The sequence below is a fragment of the Cherax quadricarinatus genome, unplaced genomic scaffold (assembly GCF_038502225.1).
Source record: "Cherax quadricarinatus isolate ZL_2023a unplaced genomic scaffold, ASM3850222v1 Contig2251, whole genome shotgun sequence".
Classification (NCBI taxonomy): Eukaryota; Metazoa; Arthropoda; class Malacostraca; order Decapoda; family Parastacidae; genus Cherax; species Cherax quadricarinatus.
In genome coordinates, this window is record NW_027197277.1 from 51,156 (window position 1) to 64,775 (window position 13,620).

Consider the following 13,620-nt stretch of genomic DNA (forward strand, 5'->3'; position numbering starts at 1 on the left):
AACAAAACACTCAACAAATGCTTATGATTCGAAATAAACGCTCAGAACCCGCAAAAAACTATAGTTAACAACCTGAAGCCCTCAATACTCAATACCATCATACACCCCTATCTCCTCTTAAATTACTTTAATCTTTACTCTCTCAAAACTTAGGACTTCACCTTTACGTTAATCCCGCCCATTACTTAAACCCGTTAATTCCCCATTTGTGGGCATGCCAATTCCTGCTAACATTTCAACTTTTTGAAATTTCAGCTCCCTCTTAGGGCTATGCTTAGTGATTCAAATCGCAACCGAGCTATTTTTATCAATCCATTTTACCCCACATACTGACCTAGCTTTTTCCAACGTAGCCACACATCTGTCGCGGTACTAATTACGGACGGCTGCTCCGCACCACTCATGCAAATGGGCCCTTCCTTTTTTCTTTATCTACACCCACTCTCATACCGGACGAGGCATTTATTACAGATCACTTGCTCTTTTTCACGCTTGGGGAATTGGTACTCTAATTCTGTTTTTAACAGTAGCCACAGTCTTTCTGGGTCATGCCCCACCCCGGGGGCAAATATCGGTTTGAGGTGCCACCGTTATTACAAACTTATTTTCTACCATTCCTTATATTGAGACAAATCTGACCCAGTGAGCTTGGGGCGGGTCGCAGTCAATAGCACCGCCTTAACTCGATTTTTACATTCCGCTTTCTTCTGCCGTTTCTAATCGCTGCAGCTACACTTGTCCATATTTTATTCACCCCACACTCTGGGGCCAACAGCCCCTTAGGAGTCTTCTCTGGACAGAATTCCCTTTCGCCCCTACTTTACATTTAAAGATATTATAGAGCTCTCAGTCATACTCACACCCCTAGTCCCTCTAACTCTCTTAAGCCCCTACTTACTTGGGAGCCCTGATAATTTTACCTCAGCTAACCCTCTAGCCACACTAATACATATTCAGCCTGAATGATATTTCTATTCACACACCATTCTTAGGCCCACCCCAAACAAATTAAGAGAAATTATCGCTTTAATGTTATCAGTTGCGATTCTTGGGCGCCCTTTCCCCTCTCCATTCACCTCTCTATCAAAACCCCAAGGTCCCACCTTTACCCTTTAAACCAGCTTCTATTTTGAACTCTTACCACCCCCCCCTATCATTTTATTGGCACAGATGGAGGCCCGATCTGCGAGGATCCTTATATTTTCTCGGATCAAGCTCTGACTGCCACTTACTTTTCCTATTATGTTATTAACCCCTTGACTACCCTTTAACAGGCCTTCTTCTAAAATGGCTACTTAGTTTATTTAAAACAAATGTTTTGAAAGCACTTAAAGGAGATTTTCCGGTACCCACCAACATATAAATTTAGTTTACGCTAAAATTAACTTCACCCCTAAGAAAAAAATTAAAAAATTTAAAGATAAAGGAAGAAACCTTTTTCAAGCCATACACATCAATTTATCATATCGCAATCGCGGTAAAGTTCCCCGCACCCAAATAAACGTAAACCCTACCATCACCAATTTTATATAAAACCCTAACCTTAAAACCCTTCCCCCTAAAAACAACAATGTTGACACCCCCCTCATAAACAAAATTCTAACATATTCAGCTATAAAAATTAATACAAACCCTCCTCTTCTGTACTCAGTATTAAACCCAGAAACTAATTCAGACTCCCCTTCTGCAAAATCAAAAGGAGTGCGATTTATCTCTGCCAAACAAGAACCAAGCCAGACTATAGATAATGGAAATGTTAATCAAATAAACCACATCCTTTCCTGATAATAGCTTAATCCTATGAACCTAAATCCTCCGACTAAAAACACATAAGATAACAAAATTAAAGCCAACCTTACCTTATACGAAATAGTTTGTGCAACAGCACGAAGACTCCCTAATAAAGAATATTTGCAATTTGAGGCCCATCCAGCCCCTAACAAAGGATAGACCCCTAGTCTTAAACAACACAAAAAAAATATTACCCCTATGTCAAAATCCACTAATCCTAAATCGTACGGAATAGCCCTCCACAAAATTAAAGCAATAAATAGACGTGCTGTTGGAGTGTGAGCAAAGTAACATTTATGAAGGGATTCAGGGAAACCGGCAGGCCGGACTTGAGTCCTGGAGATGGGAAGTACAGTGCCTGCACTCTGAAGGAGGGGTGTTAATGTTGCAGTTTAAAAACTGTAGTGTAAAGCACCCTTCTGGCAAGACAGTGATGGAGTGAATGATGGTGAAAGTTTTTCTTTTTCGGGCCACCCTGCCTTGGTGGGAATCGGCCGGTGTGATAATAAAAAAAAATAAATAAATAGACCGAATACCGGCGATAAATAATAAGGTAAAAAATTAGATACCACCGGTGAATTCTGCTCTTTTACAAACAGTTTAACAGCATCCGAAAAAGGCTGGAGTAACCCTAGAATGCCCAATTTATTAGGACCTTTACGAATCTGGATATAACCTAAAATCTTACGCTCCAAGAGAGTTATAAATGCTACTCCGACTAATACACAAACTATCAACATTAAATATCTCACAATTCTAATAACCACAGCACTATACCCAATACTTTTACCTATAGAATGCTTTCTATATAATTAAATTCTAAATTTAACGCGCACCTTCTGCCAAAGTAAATTTAGTTCCGAGTACACCTTCTACATTACGACTTATTCCACCTTAAGCGGAAGCAGCGGACGATATGTACATATTTTAGTTCTCATACCACACTAACTTACTAAATTACGGGTTACAATTAAATCCCCTTCACAGGGACTATTCTATCACTGACCCGTAATAAATAAATTTTACTGTAACCCGTTTCTTCTCACCCATAAACTACACCTTGGCCTCATACACTCCACTTCTCAAGTTTCAATAACTACCCCCAACAAAGGTTATCTGATAATGATGGCGTATGACCTGCTAAACAAGAGTGAGTAAAATTTTTTGTGTTGTATCATTTACAGTAGGATAAGCTCCTCTAACAAGACTAAAATGCTACCAAACCCTTTGAATTTAAAGATTGTATCTATTAATATTCAATTTTTATCTCCTAAGTAAGAATATCTAATCCTAATTTATATCTTAATTTCCGAGTTTGCTCCTGCCTATTATTCCACCTCCATTTATTCCTAATAAACCAATTTCACCTTTTACTACTATAAATTTCAGTTTACCTTTAAACATAAGAATAATCCAAACTAAAATACTTTTACTAAGCTTTTAAGTCTAACCGCGATTGCTGGCACAAGATTTCATCAAACTTTTTATAATTTACTAAATCGAACTCTAATCCAATATTTAATCTTCCATACTGCGAATAACAAAACTATGACTGTATTATAAATTATCTCTATTTTATTTACCCCTTACCCACCAAGATACACATCCCTAGTTATAAAATAAAAGTTTAAGCTTACCTCAACCTATTTAAGTAGATACCTTCTTCTAGTCTAAGACTCAATCTTCTAAGAACTCCACAAATAACATAAATCTACAAACTAGCCCCCTGTAATCTTAACCTCCTTAATAAGTATAATACCCGATAAAAGAGCAGTTTTAATAGAACTGCTAATGTAGCCTTACTACTTACACCACAAGACTCTCTCTTAAGCTTTAGTAATTACACGTCGTCAAATTTGTAACTTGACGTCTTTTCCACTATAAAGCCTAACGCAACGATGATTTTCTCAACAAATCATAAAGACATTAGTACTCTATACTTTGTCTTCGGAGCCCGATCTGGTAAAGTAGGTACTTCCCTAAGACTAATTATTCGAGCCAAACTTGGTCAACTAAGGAGATTAATTGGAGACGATCAAATTTATAATGTAGCTGTCACAGCCCACGCCTTCATAACGATTTTCTTCATAGTAGTACCAATCATAATTGGGGGTTGGGAAACTGGTTAGTTCCACTTATCCTTCGAGCTCCTGATATAGCCTCCCCCATTGAGCACCCTTTCCTACCCGCTGATCACAGATACGCAGAAATTCCTCTAATCTCTAACTATCTAAAATGACAGATAGATGAATAGGATCTGAGCCCTTGTCAGGAAGAAACTGCCTTCTTTAGAAATACCAACATGAGGGTATCTAGGACCCCAAGATAATGCCTCTCCACCTATAGAACAGTTAGCGTACTCCCATGATCACACAATATTTACTCCCATTCTCACCACTACATTAGTAGCTTATACTCTAATTAATCCGGCACTAAACTCACTTATTGACTGATTCTACTTAAAACCAAGAAATTGAAATTATCTGAACTATTTTACCTACTGTCACCCTGATCTTCATCGCTATACCTTCACTATAGTTACCCTGTTTATCGGGCAAACCTAATAACTCGAAAATCTCAATTAACCGTCAGGCATCAATGCTACCAATCTTACGAATATTTGGATTTTCTAAGCGTCGAATTTAATTCCTACACGGCACCCTATACTACCGACTCAAATTTATAACTTCTAGATGCTGGCAACCGAATCCCTATCCCCCTAAATACTCAAATTCATCTTATTATTTCAACGACAGGCGTAAACCCGACGCCACCCCAGGACGACCTAATCAAATTAGATTTCTTATAAACCGACCGGGCCTATTCTACGGACAGTGTTCCAAAATTTGCGGAGCTAACCACAGGTTTATACCAATTTTAATTGAAAGGATTTCGGTAGACTCTTTCTTGAATTAAATTCCTAGAAATTCATAATTAACTTTCTCTCCAGATAACTTATAAAGTTTAGGTCTTTTAAACCCTAAAAGCAGTCCCCCCTCTAGGGGCCAAAATTAGTTAAAAATAACATTAGTTTGTCAGATTAAAATTATTGTACTTATGATATTTTAGAGTGCCCCAAACAGGGCCCTTACTTAGACTTAGTCTCTCCCTGATATTCACTCTTGGGTGTATTTTATTCTTTGTTATTAATTTCTTCTATAAGCTTCCAATTAAAACAGAAACTTTTACCCCCACATCAACAACTCCTAGAAAACCCCTGAAAACAATAGCAAGACTATTTTTCCATTTCTGAACCACCCTCAAGTACTCTTTCACTTAATCTAAACTAAATATCAACATTCTTGGGGTTCCTATTTGTCCTAATTCCCCTCTGAGCTTCGCCATCCTGATGGCTTTATTTATAATTTAAAATTGTATCCACCCTTCTCAATGAGTTTAAGACAATTTTAGAGCCCTCTAATCCAGGTTTATCATTTTTATCTGTTTCATTATTTAGCTTCATCCTTTTTAATAACTCCTTGGGTCTTCTTCCTTGAATCTCTACCAGATCCAGACATCTAATAATAACTCTGCCCTACCTTTATTGATTAACCTTTATTTTGTTTGGGGGGTTAAACCACACTCAGCACATATTTGCCCACTTAGTACCCCAAGGGGCCCCAAATGTGCTTATACCTTTTATAATTCTTACCGAAACAATTAAGTGCATCATTCGACCAAGCACATTGGTCATCCGACCTACAGCAAACACAATTGCAGGTCACCTCCTCCTTACTTTACTTGAAAGAGCAGGGTCCTCCTCACCCCCTAAATTATTAATTTTTCTCATTTTAGCCCAAATTCTTCCCCCCTATACTAGAGCCTACTGTTACAATCACCCAGCCTTATGTATTTGCAGCTCTCAGAACTCTTTGTGCCAGTGAAGTAAATTAATGCCCTCCCATAAACACCGTGCCTTTCATTTAGTTGGCGTAAGACCTTGACCTCAACCAGATCAATTAAAGCTATGCTTTTAGCACCAGACCTCATCAAATGATTTCATCAATTTAATCTGGGGCCCCTCTTTTTTAGACTTATTCCTATTTTAACCATAATTCAATGGTGATGAGATGCGACTCGAGGGGGAGCGTATCGAGAGCTTCACTCTCAAACCACCATAAAAGGCCTCCGGTGGAGAATAATTTTATTTATCGTCTCTGAGGTACTATTTTCCTTCCTAATTTTTTGGATCTTCTTTCATAGAAATCTTGCACCTACAATTGAAATTAGGATATTTTGATCACCCGAAGGGATTCAACCTTTCAGTCCTTTCCAAGCCCCCTTCTTAATACAACTATTTTACTTTCATCAGGAGCAACAGTAACTTGGGCACGTCGCGTAATCCTTAACTCACACCATTATGAAGCTATACAAAGTCTAGGATTGACCCTCCTCCTTGGAGTTCACTCAATTTCTCCTCAAGCGCATGAATATTTAGAAGCGTCTTTCTCTACCGTAGGCTCAATCTACGGGACTGCCTTCTTCGTAGCAACCGGATCCCGCGGTCCTCATGTAATCATTGCGACTTCATTTCTAACAGCCTGTTTTTATCACCCCTCCAAGTACCACTTCTCTAACAACCACCACTTTAGATTTAAAGCCGCAGCTTGGTACTGGCATCTCGTTGATGTAGTTTGATTACTCCCCTATGTTTTTATTTACTGACGAGGAAGATAATTTTTAGTGCTAATGGTTCGTCTAGTTTCCAACTAGAAAATCTAATTGTTTAGAAAAATTAATTCTATCTATCAACCAGGTCACCCCTCTCACTCTCAGGGCTACAACTCTAATTATAACCCTATCCTCAATTCTATCGAAAAAAACTATTACAGACCTAGAAAAAATATCCCCATTTGAGTGTGAGTTTGACCTTAAGACTTCAGCTCGACTGCCCTTTAGGCTTCGATCTTTCCTCATTGCTGTGATTTTCCTAATTTTTGACGTAGAAATTACATTAATTGCCACCCCCCCCCCTCTTGTAGATATTTTTTCTTGAAGATTTACAGGGCTGGTTTTCTCTTAATCCCTCTCACAGGCCTCTACTATGAATGGTATAAAGGCGCCTTAGAATGATCTAACTAGAAATGTAGTCAATAGTGACATATGAGTTCCACCCATAAAGTGTTTATAAGCCTCTTTCAAATTAGAAAGCGAAAGATTGCGTTTAGTTTCGACCTAAATTTTGATTCCAAACCCCCCAGTTTATTTTGACAGAAGCCAAAACCAGAGGCATATTTCTATTAATGATAAAATTGAATTTTTCCCGCCAAGGAGAACTAAGCCAGTAAAAGCTTCTAACTTGTCTCCCGGACGGTTAATCCTGTTCGCTTCTCTTTTTTATAGTGGGGTGTGTGAGGTGCAGTGGGTGTGTGAGGTGCAGTGGGTGTGTGAGGTTCAGTGGTTGTGTGAGGTGCAGTGGGTGTGTGAGGTGCAGTGGGTGTGTGAGGTGCAGTGGGTGTGTGAGGTGCAGTGGGTGTGTGAGGTGCAGTGGATGTGTGAGGTGCAGTGGGTGTGTGAGGTTCAGTGGGTGTGTGAGGTGCAGTGGGTGTGTGAGGTTCAGTGAGTGTGTGAGGTGCAGTGGGTGTGTGAGGTGCAGTGGGTGTGTGAGGTGCAGTGGGTGTGTGAGGTGCAGTGGATGTGTGAGGTGCAGTGGGTGTGTGAGGTTCAGTGGGTGTGTGAGGTGCAGTGGGTGTGTGAGGTTCAGTGAGTGTGTGAGGTGCAGTGGGTGTGTGAGGTGCAGTGGGTGTGTGAGGCGCAGTGGGTGTGTGAGGTTCAGTGGGTGTGTGAGGTGCAGTGGGTGTGTGAGGTTCAGTGGTTGTGTGAGGTGCAGTGGGTGTGTGAGGTGCAGTGGGTGTGTGAGGTGCAGTGGGTGTGTGAGGTGCAGTGGGTGTGTGAGGTGCAGTGGATGTGTGAGGTGCAGTGGGTGTGTGAGGTTCAGTGGGTGTGTGAGGTGCAGTGGGTGTGTGAGGTTCAGTGAGTGTGTGAGGTGCAGTGGGTGTGTGAGGTGCAGTGGGTGTGTGAGGCGCAGTGGGTGTGTGAGGTTCAGTGGGTGTGTGAGGTGCAGTGGGTGTGTGAGGTTCAGTGGTTGTGTGAGGTGCAGTGGGTGTGTGAGGTGCAGTGGGTGTGTGAGGTGCAGTGGGTGTGTGAGGTGCAGTGGGTGTGTGAGGTGCAGTGGATGTGTGAGGTGCAGTGGGTGTGTGAGGTTCAGTGGGTGTGTGAGGTGCAGTGGGTGTGTGAGGTTCAGTGAGTGTGTGAGGTGCAGTGGGTGTGTGAGGTGCAGTGGGTGTGTGAGGCGCAGTGGGTGTGTGAGGTTCAGTGGGTGTGTGAGGTGCAGTGGGTGTGTGAGGTTCAGTGGATGTGTGAGGTGCAGTGGATGTGTGAGGTTCAGTGGGTGTGTGAGGTGCAGTGGGTGTGTGAGGTTCAGTGGGTGTGTGAGGTTCAGTGGGTGTGTGAGGTTCAGTGGGTGTGTGAGGTGCAGTGGGTGTGTGAGGTTCAGTGGGTGTGTGAGGTGCAGTGGATGTGTGAGGTTCAGTGGGTGTGTGAGGTGCAGTGGGTGTGTGAGGTGCAGTGGGTGTGTGAGGTGCAGTGGGTATGTGAGGTGCAGTGGGTGTGTGAGGTGTAGTGGGTGTGTGAGGTGCAGTTGGTGTGTGAGGTGCAGTGGGTGTGTGAGGTGCAGTGGGTGTGGGAGGTGCAGTGGGTGTGTGAGGTGCAGTGGGTGTGTGAGGTGCAGTGGGTGTGTGAGGTGCAGTGGGTGTGTGAGGTTCAGTGGGTGTGTGAGGTGCAGTGGATGTGTGAGGTTCAGTGGGTGTGTGAGGTGCAGTGGGTGTGTGAGGTTCAGTGGGTGTGTGAGGTGCAGTGGGTGTGAGGTGCAGTGGGTGTGTGAGGTGCAGTGGGTGTGTGAGGTGCAGTGGGTGTGTGAGGTGCAGTGGGTGTGTGAGGTGCAGTGGGTGTGTGAGGTTCAGTGGGTGTGTGAGGTGCAGTGGGTGTGTGAGGTGCAGTGGGTGTGTGAGGTTCAGTGGGTGTGTGAGGTTCAGTGGGTGTGTGAGGTGCAGTGGGTGTGTGAGGTGCAGTGGGTGTGTGAGGTGCAGTGGGTGTGTGAGGTGCAGTGGATGTGTGAGGTGCAGTGGGTGTGTGAGGTTCAGTGGGTGTGTGAGGTGCAGTGGGTGTGTGAGGTTCAGTGAGTGTGTGAGGTGCAGTGGGTGTGTGAGGTGCAGTGGGTGTGTGAGGCGCAGTGGGTGTGTGAGGTTCAGTGGGTGTGTGAGGTGCAGTGGGTGTGTGAGGCTCAGTGGATGTGTGAGGTGCAGTGGATGTGTGAGGTTCAGTGGGTGTGTGAGGTGCAGTGGGTGTGTGAGGTTCAGTGGGTGTGTGAGGTTCAGTGGGTGTGTGAGGTGCAGTGGGTGTGTGAGGTTCAGTGGGTGTGTGAGGTGCAGTGGGTGTGTGAGGTTCAGTGGGTGTGTGAGGTGCAGTGGATGTGTGAGGTTCAGTGGGTGTGTGAGGTGCAGTGGGTGTGTGAGGTGCAGTGGGTGTGTGAGGTGCAGTGGGTGTGTGAGGTGCAGTGGGTGTGTGAGGTGTAGTGGGTGTGTGAGGTGCAGTTGGTGTGTGAGGTGCAGTGGGTGTGTGAGGTGCAGTGGGTGTGTGAGGTGCAGTGGGTGTGTGAGGTGCAGTGAGTGTGTGAGGTGCAGTGGGTGTGTGAGGTTCAGTGGGTGTGTGAGGTGCAGTGGATGTGTGAGGTTCAGTGGGTGTGTGAGGTGCAGTGGGTGTGTGAGGTTCAGTGGGTGTGTGAGGTGCAGTGGGTGTGTGAGGTGCAGTGGGTGTGTGAGGTGCAGTGGGTGTGTGAGGTGCAGTGGGTGTGTGAGGTGCAGTGGGTGTGTGAGGTGCAGTGGGTGTGTGAGGTTCAGTGGGTGTGTGAGGTGCAGTGGGTGTGTGAGGTGCAGTGGGTGTGTGAGGTTCAGTGGGTGTGTGAGGTTCAGTGGGTGTGTGAGGTGCAGTGGGTGTGTGAGGTGCAGTGGTTGTGTGAGGTTCAGTGGGTGTGTGAGGTTCAGTGGGTGTGTGAGGTGCAGTGGGTGTGTGAGGTGCAGTGGGTGTGTGAGGTTCAGTGGGTGTGTGAGGTTCAGTGGGTGTGTGAGGTTCAGTGGGTGTGTGAGGTGCAGTGGGTGTGTGAGGTTCAGTGGGTGTGTGAGGTGCAGTGGATGTGTGAGGTTCAGTGGGTGTGAGGTGCAGTGGGTGTGTGAGGTTCAGTGGGTGTGTGAGGTTCAGTGGGTGTGTGAGGCGCAGTGGGTGTGTGAGGTTCAGTGGGTGTGTGAGGTGCAGTGGGTGTGTGAGGCTCAGTGGATGTGTGAGGTGCAGTGGATGTGTGAGGTTCAGTGGGTGTGTGAGGTGCAGTGGGTGTGTGAGGTTCAGTGGGTGTGTGAGGTTCAGTGGGTGTGTGAGGTTCAGTGGGTGTGTGAGGTTCAGTGGGTGTGTGAGGTGCAGTGGGTGTGTGAGGTTCAGTGGGTGTGTGAGGTGCAGTGGGTGTGTGAGGTTCAGTGGGTGTGAGGTGCAGTGGGTGTGTGAGGTTCAGTGGGTGTGTGAGGTGCAGTGGGTGTGTGAGGCGCAGTGGGTGTGTGAGGTTCAGTGGGTGTGTGAGGTTCAGTGGGTGTGTGAGGTTCAGTGGGTGTGTGAGGTTCAGTGGGTGTGTGAGGTGCAGTGGGTGTGTGAGGTTCAGTGGGTGTGTGAGGTGCAGTGGGTGTGTGAAGCGCAGTGGGTGTGTGAGGTTCAGTGGGTGTGTGAGGTGCAGTGGGTGTGTGAGGCTCAGTGGATGTGTGAGGTGCAGTGGATGTGTGAGGTTCAGTGGGTGTGTGAGGTTCAGTGGGTGTGAGGTGCAGTGGGTGTGTGAGGTTCAGTGGGTGTGTGAGGTGCAGTGGGTGTGTGAGGTTCAGTGGGTGTGAGGTACAGTGGGTGTGTGAGGTTCAGTGGGTGTGTGAGGTGCAGTGGTTGTGTGAGGCGCAGTGGGTGTTTGAGGTTCAGTGGGTGTGTGAGGTGCAGTGGGTGTGTGAGGCTCAGTGGATGTGTGAGGTGCAGTGGATGTGTGAGGTTCAGTGGGTGTGTGAGGGGCAGTGGGTGTGTGAGGTTCAGTGGGTGTGTGAGGTTCAGTGGGTGTGTGAGGTTCAGTGGGTGTGTGAGGTTCAGTGGGTGTGTGAGGTGCAGTGGGTGTGTGAGGTTCAGTGGGTGTGTGAGGTGCAGTGGGTGTGTGAGGTTCAGTGGGTGTGAGGTGCAGTGGGTGTGTGAGGTTCAGTGGGTGTGTGAGGTGCAGTGGGTGTGTGAGGTTCAGTGGGTGTGTGAGGTGCAGTGGGTGTGTGAGGTTCAGTGGGTGTGTGAAGTGCAGTGGGTGTGTGAGGCTCAGTGGATGTGTGAGGTGCAGTGGATGTGTGAGGTTCAGTGGGTGTGTGAGGTGCAGTGGGTGTGTGAGGTTCAGTGGGTGTGTGAGGTTCAGTGGGTGTGTGAGGTGCAGTGGGTGTGTGAGGTTCAGTGGGTGTGTGAGGTGCAGTGGGTGTGTGAGGTTCAGTGGGTGTGTGAGGTGCAGTGGATGTGTGAGGTTCAGTGGGTGTGTGAGGTGCAGTGGGTGTGTGAGGTGCAGTGGGTGTGTGAGGTGCAGTGGGTGTGTGAGGTGCAGTGGGTGTGTGAGGTGTAGTGGGTGTGTGATGTGCAGTTGGTGTGTGAGGTGCAGTGGGTGTGTGAGGTGCAGTGGGTGTGTGAGGTGCAGTGGGTGTGTGAGGTGCAGTGGGTGTGTGAGGTGCAGTGGGTGTGTGAGGTGCAGTGGGTGTGTGAGGTTCAGTGGGTGTGTGAGGTGCAGTGGATGTGTGAGGTTCAGTGGGTGTGTGAGGTGCAGTGGGTGTGTGAGGTTCAGTGGGTGTGTGAGGTGCAGTGGGTGTGTGAGGTGCAGTGGGTGTGTGAGGTGCAGTGGGTGTGTGAGGTGCAGTGGGTGTGTGAGGTGCAGTGGGTGTGTGAGGTTCAGTGGGTGTGTGAGGTTCAGTGGGTGTGTGAGGTTGCAGTGGGTGTGTGAGGTTCAGTGGGTGTGTGAGGTTCAGTGGGTGTGTGAGGTGCAGTGGGTGTGTGAGGTGCAGTGGTTGTGTGAGGTTCAGTGGGTGTGTGAGGTTCAGTGGGTGTGTGAGGTGCAGTGGGTGTGTGAGGTGCAGTGGGTGTGTGAGGTTCAGTGGGTGTGTGAGGTTCAGTGGGTGTGTGAGGTTCAGTGGGTGTGTGAGGTGCAGTGGGTGTGTGAGGTTCAGTGGGTGTGTGAGGTGCAGTGGATGTGTGAGGTTCAGTGGGTGTGAGGTGCAGTGGGTGTGTGAGGTTCAGTGGGTGTGTGAGGTTCAGTGGGTGTGTGAGGCGCAGTGGGTGTGTGAGGTTCAGTGGGTGTGTGAGGTGCAGTGGGTGTGTGAGGCTCAGTGGATGTGTGAGGTGCAGTGGATGTGTGAGGTTCAGTGGGTGTGTGAGGTGCAGTGGGTGTGTGAGGTTCAGTAGGTGTGTGAGGTTCAGTGGGTGTGTGAGGTTCAGTGGGTGTGTGAGGTTCAGTGGGTGTGTGAGGTGCAGTGGGTGTGTGAGGTTCAGTGGGTGTGTGAGGTGCAGTGGGTGTGTGAGGTTCAGTGGGTGTGAGGTGCAGTGGGTGTGTGAGGTTCAGTGGGTGTGTGAGGTGCAGTGGGTGTGTGAGGCGCAGTGGGTGTGTGAGGTTCAGTGGGTGTGTGAGGTTCAGTGGGTGTGTGAGGTTCAGTGGGTGTGTGAGGTTCAGTGGGTGTGTGAGGTGCAGTGGGTGTGTGAGGTTCAGTGGGTGTGTGAGGTGCAGTGGGTGTGTGAAGCGCAGTGGGTGTGTGAGGTTCAGTGGGTGTGTGAGGTGCAGTGGGTGTGTGAGGCTCAGTGGATGTGTGAGGTGCAGTGGATGTGTGAGGTTCAGTGGGTGTGTGAGGTTCAGTGGGTGTGTGAGGTGCAGTGGGTGTGTGAGGTTCAGTGGGTGTGTGAGGTGCAGTGGGTGTGTGAGGTTCAGTGGGTGTGAGGTGCAGTGGGTGTGTGAGGTTCAGTGGGTGTGTGAGGTGCAGTGGTTGTGTGAGGCGCAGTGGGTGTTTGAGGTTCAGTGGGTGTGTGAGGTGCAGTGGGTGTGTGAGGCTCAGTGGATGTGTGAGGTGCAGTGGATGTGTGAGGTTCAGTGGGTGTGTGAGGGGCAGTGGGTGTGTGAGGTTCAGTGGGTGTGTGAGGTTCAGTGGGTGTGTGAGGTTCAGTGGGTGTGTGAGGTTCAGTGGGTGTGTGAGGTGCAGTGGGTGTGTGAGGTTCAGTGGGTGTGTGAGGTGCAGTGGGTGTGTGAGGTTCAGTGGGTGTGAGGTGCAGTGGGTGTGTGAGGTTCAGTGGGTGTGTGAGGCACAGTGGGTGTGTGAGGCGCAGTGGGTGTGTGAGGTTCAGTGGGTGTGTGAGGTTCAGTGGGTGTGTGAGGTTCAGTGGGTGTGTGAGGTTCAGTGGGTGTGTGAGGTGCAGTGGGTGTGTGAGGTTCAGTGGGTGTGTGAGGTGCAGTGGGTGTGTGAGGCGCAGTGGGTGTGTGAGGTTCAGTGGGTGTGTGATGTGCAGTGGGTGTGTGAGGTGCAGTGGATGTGTGAGGTGCAGTGGGTGTGTGAGGTGCAGTGGGTGTGTGAGGTGCAGTGGGTGTGTGAGGTGCAGTGGGTGTGTGAGGTGCAGTGGGTGTGTGAGGTTCAGTGGGTGTGTGAGGTACAGTGGGTGTGTGATGTACAGTGGATTTGTGAGGGTGTGGGAGGTGGAGTGGGTGTGTGGGATGGAATGGATGATGAAGATGGAGTGGCTGTTGGAGGT

At 47.8% G+C, this 13,620-nt stretch overlaps 2 pseudogenes; one reads left to right on the forward strand and one right to left on the reverse strand.

Moving 5' to 3' along the window:
* Positions 1-1,399: 1,399 nt before the first annotated feature.
* On the reverse strand, positions 1,400-2,582 carry LOC128688540 (NADH-ubiquinone oxidoreductase chain 1-like; annotated as a pseudogene).
* Positions 2,583-3,689: 1,107 nt separating this feature from the next.
* LOC138851815 (cytochrome c oxidase subunit 2-like) lies at positions 3,690-4,707 on the forward strand (annotated as a pseudogene).
* The last annotated feature ends 8,913 nt before the right edge of the window (positions 4,708-13,620 follow it).